General features: G+C 36.6%; 1 protein-coding gene across 2 annotated transcripts in view; it reads left to right on the forward strand.

The window, feature by feature from the left end:
- The window catches only part of LOC150086763 (uncharacterized), an 86,594-nt gene that overhangs the window by 49,284 nt on the left and 18,625 nt on the right, over positions 1–18,685 (forward strand). Inside the window, exon 1 of one of the 2 annotated variants that reach the window (XM_090371566.1) lies at positions 3,185–3,771. The exons of the other annotated variant lie outside the window; for it this stretch is intronic. The gene's annotated coding sequence lies outside the window, so the exon portion shown is untranslated. Of the gene's footprint in view, positions 1–3,184; positions 3,772–18,685 lie in introns of those variants that run through there. 2 annotated transcript variants of the gene reach the window in all.

An 18,685-nucleotide genomic window follows, 5' to 3' on the forward strand; every position in this document is an offset into this window, starting at 1 on the left:
TGTATTAAATTTTATTGTTATATTGAGGATGACAGATCATAAGGATCTAGGTATCACCTTTTCAGGCATCTAATAGAAGTTTTCCAATCAGATAAACATAATTATTTACAGATAAACTCAGATATTTTGCTCTTTTCAGGACGGTTTGCATGATTTCATTATTATCCACAATGGAGTTTGCATTTATAACTGGATGTCGTCATTAGAAATACAAATTGCTTTACTTATTAGCATTAGTAGAGGCATATGATGCAAGAAAGCAAGCTTATACAGCATCAACCAAAAAAAAAAAAAAAAAAAACTTCCCATTTCACCCATCCACTAGATCGAAATGTTTGTCTAGTTCTTCCTTGAATTTATTTAAGCTATCAACTTCCACAACAACATATGGAAGTTTGCATATAACACTATTAAATATCATGAGAAAAATACCAAGAGTATATACGAAAATATCTTATGTTACCACTTGTCGAAAGAAGAAGAAGAATTAAATATCTTTTTCATAAATTCGTACATAAAATTATCTCTGCAAATATGTGACGGTACCATCCTATCATAGCATATTGTTCCCATATCTGGAATGGTGCCACAAAATCTCCTCGAGTCAATTCAAAATAGCAGTCCAGTAATGATTCGTGTCTGACAAGCTCACACCACTTGCTATCGCATAGAAGTTCAATTCCTGTTGCTGGGTTTGGGTTTTATTGGCGAATCAGCAACTGAGGCTATAATGCGCATTCCTGTTGCATGCCATAGCAGAGTGGTCAAGCGATAAGGTATAGAAGTAAGTGCATTTCGGTGACAGCAGTTCAAGCTCGCGTGACTACTAAATACGGTGCTGTTCTTGTATTCTCTATATTTTGTGAACTCCTCTGACCTCATGTTGTCATCCCAGAGCATAAATAGGATTCATTTTATTTCTGTGTATTCTGAATTGGCATCTATAATTCCACCTCTCCCTTACAAATTAGTCCGAACACGTGCCTCAACTAGTCAACATTCTTTCATAGTCCAACTCCAAACTCACAGAACTAACTTTTTCTCTTCCTCATTTATTCCTTCTATTTGTTCTCTGGAACAACCTTCCTTCACATTTTCCCGACAATTGCAATCTACAGAAATTCAAGTTTAATGTCAATAAGTATGTTCTATCTTCTCACTTTCAGCCCACACACAGTAGTAAACACTGCGAGTTCTAATAAGCTTCAGCGTTTGGAGTCACCATAAAAAAAAAAATAATAAAATAATAATAATAATAATAATAATAAAAATAAAAAGAAAGAAAGAAACATATGTGTACCGGGAAGGTTTATTTTTCATTACAATCCGTGCTGTTCACATGGACCTTTAAGTGACTGAATTAAACTCTCAATATCGAACTAATTAATGAATTAAATTCACATTTGTTTAAAGCATTTTGAAAGATTTTAATCATTATATACATTTTAACTATACAACTTGATATACGTGGAAGAACCGTTTTGGTTTTTTTTTCGCAATTCTGTGCATTCTTATGAATTTTTTTTTTTTTTTGTAATAACAAATTTTGAATTTTATATGAAAATATATTTTGTACTTTGCAATTTCATACTGCATTTCCAGATTAGCTATTGAAATTATTGAGTCCTATCCTGTTTTGTAAATTACTGAATAATTGGGTGGCTGATTGCTAGAACAAACTTCCGTCTGTTGTTGTGGAAGTTGGTAGTTTAAATAACTATCAACTTCCATTAGTTTGTCTAGTTCTTCCCAAGGACTATTGGAGGGAATGAATAGGTGAAATGTTTTTTTTTTTAATTTTATTTTTTGGCTGATGCTGTATCAGCTTGCTTGCTTGCATCCTTTGCCACTGCTAATGCTAATAAAAAATGAATAAATCCAGCGCATTCAACACCTCAGCGTCAAGGACCATCAACTTCATCAGCTTCGATCTACTAGAAAGAAATCAATGTTGCCTCTCAGAGAAATTCAATTTCCGAATGTCTAGAAGACAACTGGAAGGCGACTCCGTAGCCAGGTGGGAAGGAGCAGCAGTGCGTAGCACACGCTTCTTGATTAGACAGGGGTTCGAGCCCGTCACCACCAAATACGGAGGATGCGGAAAGGTCAGAGAATGACCACCGCATATCCCCGAGCAATATGGCCTTAGTTGCTAATGCTCCTAAAAACCAAATAAGACAACTGGAACGAAGTCGGCAACTTTGACATGGAATTAATTTGACTTATTAATGTATAGTTCGTAATCTGTATCTTGCCATGTAAAAGAAGAAAATTTATTTCATTAAGTAATTTTTTTTTTAGTAAAATAGAAGGATTTTCATCTGTTCCTTTCTTTATATAATTACAGCTCGTACTGAATACGTCAAAAAGGCACCACCACCAAGTTACGAACATGTCCATCCAAAGGATGGTGAATCTTTGAACTGCTGGTTAAGTGAGCTGCGCATTACTTTAAATTTATTTATATATTTGCATATTTTTTTTATCGTACTATTCTTAGAATGCACCGAACATTAAACAGATATAATATAAACAAAAACTATTAATTACATACACGTTTAAAAAAGGGGAAAAAAAAACAAACAAACAGCAGGCAATTGTTTGTATTCATTCATAGAATAATGTGGCGACTAATCGTTTGTTTGCAGATTTCTAAACCTCAGAACTTGAAAAATAGCGACCTTCTTCCACCGGAAGCGCTGTCCTATTGTCCGAAATACATTCAAGTATTCACCACCTTCTTTTTAAAGGAATGAAGGGGAAGAGAAAAATGTATGCCCCTCATACATTATGCTTAAAGAACAAAGTATGGACGCCAAAGCTTAAGATCCGAGAGTCTTTTGCTATTTCTTTGTCCCTTTTCCGACTCGCCGTTGAAGTGGCGACCAGGCAAGAAGTAGCGGCAGCATCACCATTGCCCGAATTGAGCAGCAGATTATCCGCAAAGGGACGCGCAGCTCCCATTGGCTGCAGGCAGCCATCTGGCTGGAGCTCTTCACAAACCAACGTGGCAATGACGCCACCATCTTCGTTAGCAGGTTGGGAGAGGGAGCAGCCCTCGCGCTATCGAAACCCGCCCGTCGCTGACTCGCTATAGGCTGGTTCCGAGCACAACGCGGACAGCCGATTGGAAGGGGGAGAAGAGCCACGAAGAACGTGCATTATTAAGTGCTGTTTGTTTGCTTGTGTGCGGTTAGGTCCGTTCGCCATACGCTGCTCTACAACAGCCTATGGGAGATGGGTGGCTAGAAATGGTGAACGCGGCTGCACTTTCTAGGGGAAAAATGGGTTCTTATCGTGTCTACGTAATAACAATAGAACTTTAAAACGATGTCCGTTGACGGAGAGGAAGTGTTTCATCAGGAGGGTGCACATCCACAAGGCCGATTTAGTTTTCGAAGCGTGTGTGCGTTGCTGATACCGGATCAAACCCAATTTTATATGACCGAAACTGTAACTCTTCAAGTTTCCAATAGATCTGCTCGAACGTACAAGGAATGAAAAAAAAAAAAAAAAAAAGAACATTTGCTTTGTTCGGTGTAGACTTGGCGATTTTGCCGCATTGTGGACGGAGACGTGAAGACAAAGAACTTTGTAAACATTTTCGTCTCATTAGTGGCAATAATGTGGGTTCTTCCCTTCAGGCACAGCAGTAGAACTTGTTAAACAAAACTTGCCCGATAAATTCAAACAACAGACTCTACACAGACTTTGAAATCTCCATTTATTCGTCAAGTCAAAGAAATTACAACCAAAATTCTACGTGATATGGTAAGTATAGAGAAAAGTGAAAATAACCATGTGTGTGTGATTTAGTTCTTTGTAACTTATTTTAAGTTTTAATCGGACGCTTTTGTAAACAGTGAAGTCTCAGACCAATCCCACTCTTGTTTATACAATTGCAGTCTATTATCTAGCCGTCTACTTTTTTTAATGGACGCTTTTCATCGTTTACTATCCAATATCTAAAAATGATATTTGAACTACTCTAATAAAGGATTAAACGTTTAATTACAATGGAGGTAATAGCGCAATGAATATAATCATTGTACAGTTATTACCTCTGTTATTATTGTTATTATTAAATGTTTGTCATTCATTAGAGTAGTTAAAATCATTAATTATTAATCGTAGGATAATTGCTATTAAGTACTTTGCTTTTTGTTTTCTATAGACTTTTTCAGCTGATTGTTATACAGCGAAGTTAGTTCAAATATTCGGTAGAAGTTTTAGTTTCGTTTGACGTTGGAACACTTTTCATACTGTCACACTCCTTTTGCTGTTAAAATTATCAAATATCAGTTTAAACTAAAAAAAGGCACACTGGCACTGACGTTTTTTGAACTTCCAGATCTTCCCATCTAATTAGATGTTGGAGGAAACTTTTAATGCAGAACAATCTTAGGTTCTCATGATTTTTTTCAAGGGTTGATATCAGCTATCTGTTCATCTGGATGCAATTATTATCTCTAAAGTCACAGTATACAGAATTTGTAATCTGATTTGAAATAAACTGTTATAGCTCAAAGATATAGTTTAATAATATTTTAAATATGATTCATTGCCTCTATACAAGACCGCATTTGAAATATTGAATTTGAATCTGAAAACCGCACTTAAAAAAGACAGCAGACAAATATTGCAGGGGATTCAAAAATGGGCGACCAGATTAGTGATGAGCGTAAATCGATGAACATATGAGGAACGGCTCAGAAGGTGATCCAAAATTTTGAATCAAAGTTTGACAACTAGACATCTAAGGGGAGATATGATTTAGGTGTATAAGGAGCTGAATGGGTTTAAATAAAATGAATGAGGAAGGTCTGTTCTTCCTCGTAGGTGAGACAAGAACCAGGGAGGGTTCAAATATAAAATCTCAGGAGTTAACAGAAGACCAGATCTTATGAATTAAGATCTCACTGGAATAAGTTGCCTCCCATATCGTAAAGGAAGCAAGTCTTCCTAAATTCAAAGCAGAATTGGATGGCTACCTTGTGGGAACGGCACTAGTATGACTATCTATCCTGTTTCATTTTATTTTATTATTATTCTATAGATTCCCATAAGTTTTATTTTTTGGCTGATGCAGAAAAGATCCCCTTTGTATCATTTTAATTTACTAATATTAATCAGTCTACCGTGTAAGTACCGATAGAGGCTGATAATTTTAAAAAACACTGTTAATTCCAATGGTATGCTGACTTGGGAAGATCACACGGTCAGTAGAGTTTTATATGACGATTCCAAAAGTAATGATTTTACAGTTTCAGAGTTGAGAAAAGAGGATTTGTGGCCGCTTCAATGAACAATCTATTTTTGCATTGTGGCTCAGCTATTTTCAACTGACTACAGTTGGCAACACTGATGCTAATGTGATCGCCATTCTAGTGCACAAAATGGTGCCCCGCCTGACACAAATGGTGTCCCCTGTCATTTTTTACTGGATCCGCCACTAATTTATTGGAAGAATTTAGTCTTCACAGTGTTTTCAACACTGATGAAACTGGTGTTTATTTTAGAGCAATGCCCGAACATATTTTATTATTCAGAAATAAACCTTTGACAGATGGAAAAAAGCAGAAAGAGTTACTGTACTTCTTACATGCAAATATGACAGGCACAATAAAAAAAAAATATAGAATAATAATAATTCGTAATTGGGAAAAGTAAGCATCCACGTGCCTTCAGAGGGACAAAAGCCTACCAGCTGAATATAAGAGCATTACAATGCACAGATGACATCTCAAATTTTTGTTGACTTTCTGAAAGAATGGGATAGAGACTTGTCGCAAGTCAGTAAAAAAAAAAAAAATTGCGTTTACCTTAGGTAACTGTATAGCTCAACCGAATGTGCAGATGAACAACATAAAACTCTTATTTCTTCCAGCAACTTTCATAGTTGCAAACTTTGGATCCAGAAATCATGAAAGTTTTCAAATCATTGTGCAAGAGTACAATGCAGCAAAAATTTATTGCAGAAATTGAAGAAAGCAACGACGCCCAAGCTAAGGACACAGTAACAAAAATTAACTTATTAAATGCAGTACATATGAAAAATCGAGGGGAAGACGTGCAGAGGAAGACCTGCAACTAGGTGGAAGGATGGGATCAGTGAACTTCTGGACATGACACTTTGCGATGCAGTTCATAGAGCACATGATCGATGCAGTTGGAGGAATTTTTTGATGGCCACAACAGCTCCTCGGGGAGCTATGCGATTGGAAGAAGAAGAAGAAGACATGACTAGTGCTTGGGATTTAATTTTCTAATAGACAATCAGAAACTGTTTTCGTAAAGCCGGCTTTATTCAGCCAGCAAGTATTGTGATAAATATTGAAGAGAGTAAATAAATAAATAAATTTTCTATTTATACTCGGGGGCGTCCAAACGGTCAGAGGAGTTCACAAGATAGACAGAATACAAGAAACAGCACCGTATTCAGCAGTCACGGGTTTGAACCCCGGTCACTCAAGGCACGTGTGCACTTATGCACCCGCGCGCCTGACCACCAGGCTACGGTGTAGTGCCAACAGAGAATATCTTACACAAAATTTCGAAGAGTGGATAAAAATCGGAAGATTTTTATCCCCAAAGAGTACGTGTCAGTAAAAGATATAGTCGATGAAATTATACCAGATAAACTTGACATTGAGGAAAATGAAAATTCTGATAACGAAAATATCAAGGTCCAGAGAGTTATGCCAACGACCACAGAAATTAGAAATCTTTTGAAGTGTTACGGAGTGCATTAAAACTTAAAGAAGGGAAAAGTGAAGACAACAAATTATTGTACAGGTTACAAGAATGTATTAAAAATTTAACTGTTAATGATTTAAAACAACAAACATTGGAGAAATTTTTTTAAATAGGTCGGTATGTTTTTAATGTGTTTTTGTCTTCATTTTTTTTTTAAATTTCGACACTGAAATCGATTGATATGTGTTTATATTGTAGTTATGTATGTAGAGTACTATATAGAATGTACTGGATAATAAATAAGGATTGGTAAGATAAACAACTTCTTATATTCCATCAAAAAAAAAAATCCCTCAGTTTTATGTTATCAATTTTCATAAACCAAATGTGATCACAATAAGCGGCACCCACTCTACTTTTAAGAGAAGCATTGGGGGGGCAATTCGATGCAGAAGTTAAAAGCAAATAAATTTTTGCAGTGATCTTGGTATATTAAAAACTTCCAGTTGCATAGCGTTAAAAAAAAAAAAAAAGAGCTATAAACACGATTTTAGACTGTTTTCTTTGTCCAAATATAGTCCACATTTATAAACTGCAAGTTTTCTTTTCGAATAGTAGGCAGCAGTCATTACAGTATAATGTATTTTCAGTGTGACTTGAAAGAAACTACATATATCAATTTAGCAAGATCTTTGAATAATATCTGATAAGATTCATTGTTACAGTCATTAGTGATTAATGGTTAACATACCAGTGATTTTTTTCTTTCTACTAAATGAATTTCTCCACTAAATATTAGAAAAATTGCCACATCCTAAAATTGTCGATTGATTTATTGCAGCTTTCATATACAAATTGGCAAAGTTAAAGACAAGAAATGACCAAACATGAAAACAAAACACCGCTGTTTAAAGCAACGATACGTAAGGCGTACGACACCCTCTCTGGCATCGATGCAAACAGTTATGAGTCTTGGAATTGATTGAAAAAGGTACGTGATATGCTCTTTAGGAATTAATGGGAGACAAATCCGCGAACCTAGCAGGCTAGGGAAACATATCGATCCTGGACAGCAACATAAGTGCTGGAGGAAATATATGAGGCCGAGCACTGTACTTTGGGAATAAAGAGTTAGAAAACTGTTGAAGAAATAGCAAAAATGACAGGCTTAATTACAATTTCAACGTAATGTCGGCTGTGAAGTTACTTTGACCTAGTGGCGTACCCAGAAGTTTTGTTTGGAAGTGGGGGGAAGCTCGTACCTTTTATACTGCTAGCTTTTACAAGTATCATCACGTAACAGTACAATTACATAAACAAAATGTTCGTGGACGTTTAACACCCTCAGTCCAAACCGTAGATGAGCCTGTGCTTTGAACAATAACCAATGATCAACGGCAGTCATAAGCGATTAAATTCCATATCATGATTCCTGGTGTTCGATTTGAATGCCTTTGTTGAATATAGCAGAAACACTTCTTTCACCAGGATGTCAGAACCTTGACTAAAGATCCGTCTCCATTCCAACTGACTGTCTTTATATCACTAGTCTCTGTAAACTATAAGATGAGGTTGGCGGGGGGAAGCGACGCAAATACACAACATGAATGCAATCCTTCTTCTGCCAGTCGTCTACTAATGACACTTTTTAATACTGGATATCAAAGATCATCATCTTTCTCAGAATGGCAAACCTGTAAGCCGCAGCCGGTTTATTATCTGGTTCTTACGATCTATGTTGGTCTGGGTGCTCCAGAACCTGTTTATATTGTAGCCATGTATGTAGAGTACTATATATAATGTAGTGGATAATAAATAAAGATTGGCAAAATAAACAACTTTCTGTATTCCATAAAAAAAAAAAAAAAAAAAAAAAAACAGTTTAATGTTATCCACGGTTTCAACATCAGGCCGCTGTTCTAGGGTATCGCGGAGTTGGGGGCGCAGCCGCATTACAATTAACACTATACACTATGTTCTAGGATATCACCCAGCATGAATAGCAATTTGCCAGGCAGACCACCATTGCCACTAGCAGATCGCCTTCCTTTCATACCGTGTCGAAAAGGCTGGGGTTTGAGTCTCGTCTAGAATCTCGGTCGAGTTTGTCTCTGGCAGAGGTTGTATGGTTATTTTCTCCCGGAAACTCGGTTTTTCATCCAGCAGGTGGGAAAACTGACCCCTTGACCTTGGTTTCCTTGAATGATTTTGCCAAATCATTCAAAAGCAGCCAGAACCGTCCAGCCTGACGCGGGTCGACTATGAGTCCTTCGGTAGTATGGACAGCTTAAAAGTCTTTCTGACGAACTACATCTCCAGTATTCGGTCTTCTTCTTTCACAATTAATAAGCAGATGCCACACATCTCATCAGCCCAATAACACTTTATACTTATTTTATCTTCCAACTTAAGGTCTATTTGATCATTTGTATGCTATCGCGAAGTAAAAAGGTAAACTGCAGCCATTATCAACCCACTGCAGGATGGAAGCCTCCTCAGCAATTCATATTGAGGGAAATGGACCATAATCAGCCACGCTGGTCCAGTGTGGGTTGACAGATCGACCGTATTTAGCAATGAGGGAATTGAACCCTGGTCTACCCAAAGAGCATGTGCTACTGCACTCCCGTCTGACCACTCGGCTACGAAGGCATCCAGCCTATAATTTTATTTAATTCATTATAAACATATAGGGTATTCACATTCTTTTTCATACCTACAATTTCTCACAATTCTGATATCCTTTTCCTATTAGCTTTTGGCATTTTGTGTAATTTACACTTCCATCTTCAACTTAACTGACTTATAATTTCAACCCGCGATGTACTGACGTGCAAATTTTGGAATGGAAATTTTCTTTTAGGGATGGGCAATTTTTCTGACATTGTATTTTGTATTCATGCGATTATTCAAAACGAATTTGACAAATTTTGTTGAAAGACTTTTTAAAGCAAAATTCACAATGTATCGAACTAGAGTATTTATTAACAAAAAATGATCACCTGAAAACCACACTACCTTCACAATCTACAATTATATAATACACAACGCAATAACGTTTTACTAATTACATATTTGTCATTAAATCGCAGATACCCATGCATATTTCCATATTATGGAAGTGTGCATTTTCGCTGAAGTGAAGAAGATATCTTCAAACTTTTCTATAATCAAACGTGTTCTCGGAGCTCTATATTAGTAAGTTATAATTATTCCTATGACATTTTAGTGGAAATGCATCATTACTACGTAGTTGAATACCCGCCCACTGACGAGATCAAAATAGCTTCGAAACGACTGTCTGGGTTGTGGTACTCAACTGAGAATAAGTAACAGCAGATTTCTCTAATGAGAAAATATTACTTATTCGAAATATAAGAAGAAGGCAACTCGTCGTGAAGGATTTCACAATTATAATTGGATTTGCACTAGACAATGTCAGAATTTGAATTTTTCACAGTTGGAGGCTTTCTGCCAAAAAAAATTATTAGTCATTTATTCCTGTTAAGATAGCACTGGCGTTGAACATGATTTCATCTATTAACAATTGAAAAGCACACAGGCGGATCATTTAATTCGTAGAACGGCAGCACCTGATGCAACCTCTCAAGCTTCGGCAAACGGCTGGTAGACAACAGGAGAATACAGGAGAATTTCGAAGAATATGTTGGCATAGTTGTAAGTTTTGACCTATCGTTTGCGAGTTGTGAAGTGCCTTTGAGTTATGTGCCGTAAGTGTGAACCGTTTTGTGAGTTGGATAATGGAAGATTTGAAAACTAAGCAATGTTTTGTTATTAGCTATTGCATTCTATGTGATATAAGTGCTACAGAGAGGTTTACTTGAAAATTGCAGTTTCAAGGAAAGTTTCAGGGCCGTGCAAAGGTACTTGGGGGCTTGGATGCAAAAGGAGTTAAGGGGCCTTGTTTATTTATGCTGAAACTTTGATGGCTTCGTCGATTGGGGTCCCCCTAGATCAGAGGCCCTGGTGCAGCGCATCCAGTGTACCCCCATTTGCACGGCCCTGGTTGTACAGACTGTAGGTCATCAGCCACAGATTCTCGATCTTCTTTAACGCACATGTGCATGCCATTTGATGCAGTTTTCAAGAGGCACAGGCAATTTTCTGTGACACATCGCTAATCTCCACACACCTTTGGCATTCCTCTCGCGGTCTCTGTAGCACTCATACCTGCTGAACACAATAATATAATAAAACTTTTCTGATTCTTCAAATCTGCCATTATACAGCTCACAAACGGTTTACACTTACAGCATGTAATTAAGGTCATATTGCAACTATGAGATGTTCAGAACTTGCAGCCGTGTCAGTATTCTTGGGTATGCGCTCCCAAGCCATCTACCAGAAGTTCGCCGAAACTCCAGTGGTTGTATGGTGGCGCCTTCAGTTCGCGAATTAAATGATCACTGTGTATATATTAAAACATTAAGATGAAAAACGAATACTGTTTTTATAGGTGACGAATGGATCTGTTTACGTGTAAACGTTCAAGTAAGATATGTACAACTTATTTTTCCCCCAGAATTTTAATATTTATTTTCTTATTAGTTTAATGGCGTCGTTAAAATATGGAAAATAAAGAAAAGAAAAATGGAAAATATAAGAAATTTTTTTATTTTCCATAAATTTTTACTAGGGATATGTTAGGTGGTTTTGAATTTTCAACTACTGCTACGAGGCTTCAGTATATTAGATCCGTAAAACTATGTTTACTCTTTATTTAGTCGGTTTGTCTATTCTGATGGACAAAAAACCAGAGTTCCGAAAGAAAAAAAAATATGCAGTTCTCGTCCGTAGTATATATATATATAAAAAACGCGCATAAAAATCCCTTTCATTTAGACGGAATCAAACTCAGGCCTTTTCCCCACAGATCAGAACCTAGCATTGTTACTATTATGGGCATTGCACAAGACATGCATGTAAAATTTTCACTGATTGTCGCTGATTTTAACCACAGTGAGGGCATCAAGGCATGTAAAGATATATAGGCTTATGGGAACAAATATTCGTGTTCGCGTTGTACAACTTATATAAAAATAAGTGAGCACACATCTTTCCTGAATGATGCAGCAAAATATGTGATATCACTTTTTGCTTTGTATCATGTTCACATCTCTTGATGAATGATGCAGGAAAACATTTAGTAGTCTCCTGTAAGTTGCGTGCGACTAGAGTGTAATCAGATCGCAATGAGTAATTATTTAACCCATTGCATTATAACCCGATCTGGTCTGAGGACAATTTCCGCAGGCATTGTTATGAGCCCATTGTACGGAATCCTCCCTACTTATTATGTACTCATTATTTCTGTCTTCGCAGAAATATGATAACCAACACCGATTGACTCATTCAATTTTCTTCTGTCCCACTCAGGAAATGGGAGATTACGGTGCGTTGATCACAATATAATCTCATAAATATGATTTTCTCCGTAAATAGAAGCTGCTGTTTCTGTTTTATTGCGATCGTAGTCTATGAAATTCTGCTAGATTAATATCCTTGATTTCAATTTGAGAAAATCAAAATATAAAACGCATCTCATTATTATTTTCAAAATTCGAAGTTATGTTTTTATTTATTTATTATTATTTTTTATATTATTATTATTTTCTCCTAAGAGGCACCCGCCTACGGCTATTATCCAGGGGGTGCACATTCATATATACAAATATAAGTTATATACATACTTATCCACTTATGAATTATACATATCTTAATTTAATATACTGTACATATTATTGTCTTAATAAATTATACAAATTTTATTACTTTGTTACTTTCTTAATGCATAAATTAGTTCCCAAAATCCTCCGGCTATGCCGCCTACTAGTGAGAAAAAGTGGGGGTAACCAAGTTGCGAATAAAACTGATCTGGTAGTAAAACGATCATTTGCTATTTTGGTAGATAGCCAAAGGACAAACGAACGTTTTACTGCTAAGATCTAGTCGTGGACTCACGTCTACAATTTCTCTCAGGCACACACCGACGTTCTACCACAGGGTTTGGTGCGAGTGATCCATTCCAGGGAGAGCCACTGGATCGTGAAACGCGGTCTGACAGTAATATAGTGGGAGGCACACTACAAATTCTGAAGGCCGAGCAGCAATGAAATCATCGTGAGTTCTTGCAGGAAAAGCCTATATGACCTTCGTATTCAACTGACGGCGAATGTATGACCTCGCGACTTCCTGCCACCGGATTACTGGTGAAAGCGCACGTGAGCTGCTTTTTTTTTTTTCTTTTTTTTTTTTTGTACGGTTGCAATTCAGTTTGTTGGCATTCTAGGAAATGGTGGTTAGTTAAGTCTTGAGTACTTTTTCTCATGGAAATACTTGGGGGGGGGGGGGAGTTCTCTGAATGAAGACGAGGCGATAATGGCTTCTAAAGGGAAGCATTATCGAAAGGGACGGTAACGTCGTTCATATAGCGCAGGTGGGCTTTAAAAGACCACCTGTAGATTAAGGTTGAAGTTCCTGCACCACTGTTTGTTCAACATGAAAACCTTGACTGAAGTAACGTCCAATCTGCAGAAACCACAAAGCAATATTCGAATCGAGTACAATTCGCAAAGATTGACATCGTCTTCAAATAAACAGGAAAGAGATGTGTTAAAATCGATATTCATCGGTCTTTAAATATGACTTGGTTACCCACCTGAAAAGATTGTTAATATTGATTTTAATATGCATCTTTCAAGAAACAATGACTATATTTCGCTTGGGTTAGCACAGTGGTTATAATCGCCGTTCCTCTACACCATGTTTATAAACTGAATTCAAATTTCTTCTCTCGAAGGAAGTTTTATCGGCTTGTTTCACAATGTGGCCGAGTAAGTCTCGACAGGGTTTACATGGCTTCATCTCTCAGGAACTCGTGTTTTTCGTCCACGTCCAGCACATCAACTGAAGAATTACAAAATTCTCCAGTTGATGAATTTAAGCCGATTTTGAATTCCTGGACAACTGGTAATTTTTCTCATCGATGAAAAAAAAATATTGCAAATGCCGTACTGAGTATCTGTGACTACATTTACGAAATTACAAACACAGTACTGATGCTTCATGGCGTCAGTTACCTTGGCGCTTAATATATAATAGTTTATATATGACTTTATAAAGCTTGTATAGTTTAATAAAGCATTTTATAGCGGGTCAAAGAAGACGCGTGTAGTATACAGGGACGGATGTGTCCTTTTGGCTCTCTTCGACACGTAGCGGGGTGCAGTTCCGTCTTCAACCCTACATTAATATTATTATTATCTTTTTCTTTTCTTTTTTCTCCAGTAGGGACATCGGTGATAAGCTTCTTACATATAAGCTGGATGCCTCGGGCATCAGCAATATTATTGCATTTTTTCAAGAAGAGAGGAAAAGAGAAACCAAATCCATCTGAGACCGCTATTGCAATCAACTGTATAATCTACATTGTTTCTCATGCATGTTCCCCACAGACACCATCAAGATTTGTAATACTTTTGGAAGAGACGTCAGTAAATCATGTCTCTAAAACAATTGGACTCATATTTGGGGGGGAACCCTCTCCTTGATCCAATCCTGAAGCATCGGGGCCGTCTTGACCTCCAACAATATTAAATCTTCACAAGTCAGGAGAATTCCTAATCATCACTACGATCTTTGATATAGCATCTTCCGACGACGCTCAACTAGTAGCATCCTACATTAGCGAAGTACCTTTTGTGAATCTACCCTCATTCTCGGAAGCAATTTATGGCCACCGTGTTACAAGTCAGGGAAGCCAGATCTTATCAGCAGGCGGAAATAACCTCTCATTAGGACTGTCTCAATGAGATATTTACAGGATTTATCTAAGAAAATAAATCTGGTCCCCTCCCCTCTAAGTTTAAAGGATCTCTCCTTTTTTATGTTTTTTTTTTTTTTTTTTTTTTAATCATCTTCCTGCAATTTTCGGTAACCACAGACAAATTTCTCGTTTTTAATCTCATGCAATATACATTTTTTTTTCAGTTATTGTTAAATCATTAATTTCATATAACTGATGTTAACCCCACTAACATCTAATTGTCCCAGGTTAGACCATAATCTCCGGATGCATAAATAAATAAATAAAATAACAGATTTATATGAGAAGGTTTCAGTTCTAAAACTACGGTTAAGTATTAATTTTTCTTCATTATCCCATGATTCAAAGTAGAAATCTGCTTTTTCCTCCCCCCAACCTCTCGCGACATGCATACTCATATCCATGCGCCTCAGACATCAACTTAGCTTTTCCTACGTGCTTATAATTTTAATGCCCTGTTGCGTTAGCTTAACGGATAAGTTGTATTTTATAATCCTGTGCATCTAGTGTATGCTTTGCTAGTTTATTGATTTATTATTTACTGTAAATGCAGTTTCGAAGGTTTCTAAAGGGGTTTTAAGCCGATTTTGAATTCAGTGGAAAGCTAGTAATTTTTCTCATCGATTAAAACAAAAAAAAGTTGTAAAGCTGCAAGACATAAATAAAAAAAAACAAAACAAACAAACAGATATTGCATCTCTATAACAGTCTACTGTACTATTCTCAATATGTTTAAAAAGTAAGTAGTCCAGGGAACACACTTAGCCAGAGGACTTAATTACTCCAGCCGTGTTGAAGTGCTGCGTAAGTGCGCGATATATTACTGTCATTGCCATTGGACTGACCCGGAGCTTTTAAATAATAAATAAAATTTCAGCGTATAGCTAAAATCACGGAAATGGAGAGTTTCTAAAGTTTTTTTTTTTTTTTTTTTTTTTTGTTGACACGAGATTCAGGAGTTGAATGCATGGTGACATTTTGATATTTGGAGTATTTTCTACTGGCCGATTTCCTTCGTTCTGTCGTCCATTTATTTGAACAGAAGTTTTTATACTATCTGACTGTGGCAATTCATATATTCTGTCGAAATCTGATCAAATTTGGCAATTAATCCAAGGGAATCCAAATTTCACCACATCACCTCTAAGAAGAAATTCGCAGAATACGAAAGCCTTGAAAACTGCTAATAATTACGTAATATGAAATAATTATACTTTTTTCTTAATTTCTCTTGTTTTTTTATTATTTTTTTATTTATAAGATGATGCTTTAGTGCAGTCCATCCTTCAGTATTTCCACTTCATTTCTGGAGCAGCTTCCATTTTATTCGTTGCTCACCGCAAAAATCGTATTCTAATTGGGCCAAAAAGGAAAGCGGCAGCTATACCTTTTATTGAAATCGAATCCCACAAGGTGCCACTACATTGGTTTACAAGAAAAGCAGGTTAGAAGTGAGAATGTACGCACTGAAGTACGATAATTTTTTAAATGAAATAACATCGAGTAACAAAAATAATAAATAGATTATCACATGAACATTAAATGAAGTGTCTCACCTAACGTTTATTAAACATTTAAAGAACTGTCAATTTTGATGTAGTACATCGAAAAAGCAGATAATCAAACTGCAGTGATAAACACAAAAGATATTTGACTGTTTTCCCCGAAGTTTTGATTCATTGGCTGTCTCGCCATTCGGCAAATAACTCCGATCTGCCATTCGTCCCTTTTTTATTTCTTCTTTTTCTTTTTCTCCCCTCCCTTTTCCCGGCTGATCTCGATTACGGAAGCTTAAATGTGTCTGACAGGCTAATCACTACGGAAATAGACTGCGGAAAATCAGCCCTACCGGTTCATGAGCCGATTTGTCGGATTACAACTCTGCTTAATTCTAAGTAGCATTCTTAGTGAGGTCGGTATAAGCTCTCCCTCTTACTGAAAACCCATCGTCGTCAAAGCTTCGTTCGCGGTGTTTACGTCACGCCAAGAGTCTATCCTGTATTCTGTGAGCAGCATTTACCCGCCCCACCATTTTCTCCCCCATCCCTTCCCCTCGTTGGAGGGCAGGAGTCGCCCTCACGGATTAGCCATTGACGGCAGTCTCAGATCTAGGTAAACTACACTGACTTAGATATGGTTTACAACGCTAATAGGAAACTCGCGCTCCGAGTAACTGTGCTGAGTATACTCACTGCAGTACTGTTACCAACTAAGAACTAAATATGGTTTGTGGTCTGATATCAACATTAAATTTTTTTTTTTTTTTAGAATTAGTGCGTCAAATAATATCAAATTTAATTAGGCAACGATTTCTTTGCCAGAAAGGAGAAATGGAATAAGTAAACGAACGGAGCCAGTTAAAAAAACTTCCAGTTGCACCTGGAACGAAAAAAAAAAAAAAAAAAAAAAAAACGAAAAATTAAAAACACACATAGTAAAAAAAAACTACTTTTTTGATGCTGGATCTTATACAGATTTTAAAATATATCTTTTAGATATGGGGCAGAAAGCCGTTTCATTGTGATAATAGTACAGCATTTGCTGGTGCGATGCGTAATATGTGTTTTATCCTGGGCAAAACCGTGTTTATTTTCCAATATTACATTCATTCAAATTGCAATGAAGAGAGAAATTTAGTAAAAAAATATCAAAACGGACTTGCCAAATAAGACGGAAGCATAACGATGAGAATTCCATCCACGTTATCTTCACAGAGTTCCATCGAACACACTAAAAATGGCGAACGCATGTCTACACAAGTAAGTGGACACTTCCAGCATATTCTGGAAATGTCCACTGTACCACTTTTCTGTAAGAGTCGGAATTATTTTTAACTGTTATAGACCGCGAAAGGTCTGTTCTTCCGGTGGTAGTGGTGCTGGTAACAATGGAAGAGCCGTTACTGAAATGCATCAAAAATAAGTGGGTTGGGATGGGAAAGTATTTGAAAGGGTTAGTAGCAGTTGCCATTTCTGTAAGGTGAACTGGCACATTTCAGTTATTCTTTACATTCTCCTCGAGGAATTCTCGATATTTTTAAGCATTATATATTGTGTTACTGATTAAATAAGAGTTAAAAATTCAAACCCTATCTAGTAAATCTTAACCATGGAAAGGTACGTTGTATTCAGTTATTAAGATGGATCTATTGCTTTAGATTTCATAGCCGTGCTTATTTCTCGACGGCGCTTATTTCCCGATGGCGGTTGGTCTACTTCTTCAACATTTGCCGTGCTGCAAAGTTCATATTGTCTTATAACCTTACGAATAATAAGGCTCACCGATATTATCGAGTCTCTTTGTCAATGCTTTATCCAAACCAATTTAAAGTGCTAAATTCTATTGCAAGTGTCTAAAATGTTTTTGTTTGTTTGTTTGTTTAGAAATTCGAACAAAGATGTTAGTGTTTATTTTTGTTTTGACGTGCATGTGGTGTGTTTTCAGTTACGATATACCACAAAACCCTTAGGCAGTTCTGCCAAATTTGTAATCAACCCATCGGCCGATAAAGGGAAGGAATAGGCAATTATTAGAAGGAGCGGGCAAAAGAAATGATTTTGTAAGGTAAAATAAATAAATTTTAGCCACTGTTTTCCACAGTCATTCTAATAATCCTTCCTTTCCAATCTTCGGAGTCTCTTAGACCCGGCGCGAGTGCCCTAGGGGTGAATGGCAGCTTGAACATGGGCAAACACACTTTGTCAGTAGTTAAGATGTTTTTTTTTTTTTTTTTTGTTTATATAAAAAATAAAATTCCTGTTTATGCTCCTTGACGCCTATATAGCGCCAGAGGAGTTCAGAAGATAAAGAGAATACAAGAAAACCGTATTTAGGAGTCATGCAGACTTGAAACAAGGTCAATCAAAATATGTGTACTTATGTACCCTCGCGCTTAATCACTCGGCTACGCAGGTCGTAATATTTATATAATTTGTGATTTTTAAGTCTTAAAAATTAGAGGAAATAAATCCAAACGCCCATTGTAACGACCTGTTGAAAATAGGGACTCAGCTAAACGAGATATTCGCTTTTGGACTTCACGTGGTTAATTTTGATTTATAATTAGAAATTTGCTTCTAAAATTGACCAAAAATTAAGACAAGTTAGAAATCAAAAGTAGGATGTGAAATAACAAAATCAAAG

This window comes from Mastigoproctus giganteus, chromosome 4 (genome assembly GCF_048544385.1).
Source record: "Mastigoproctus giganteus isolate SK-2022 chromosome 4, ASM4854438v1, whole genome shotgun sequence".
In the NCBI taxonomy this organism is placed as follows: domain Eukaryota; kingdom Metazoa; phylum Arthropoda; class Arachnida; order Uropygi; family Thelyphonidae; genus Mastigoproctus; species Mastigoproctus giganteus.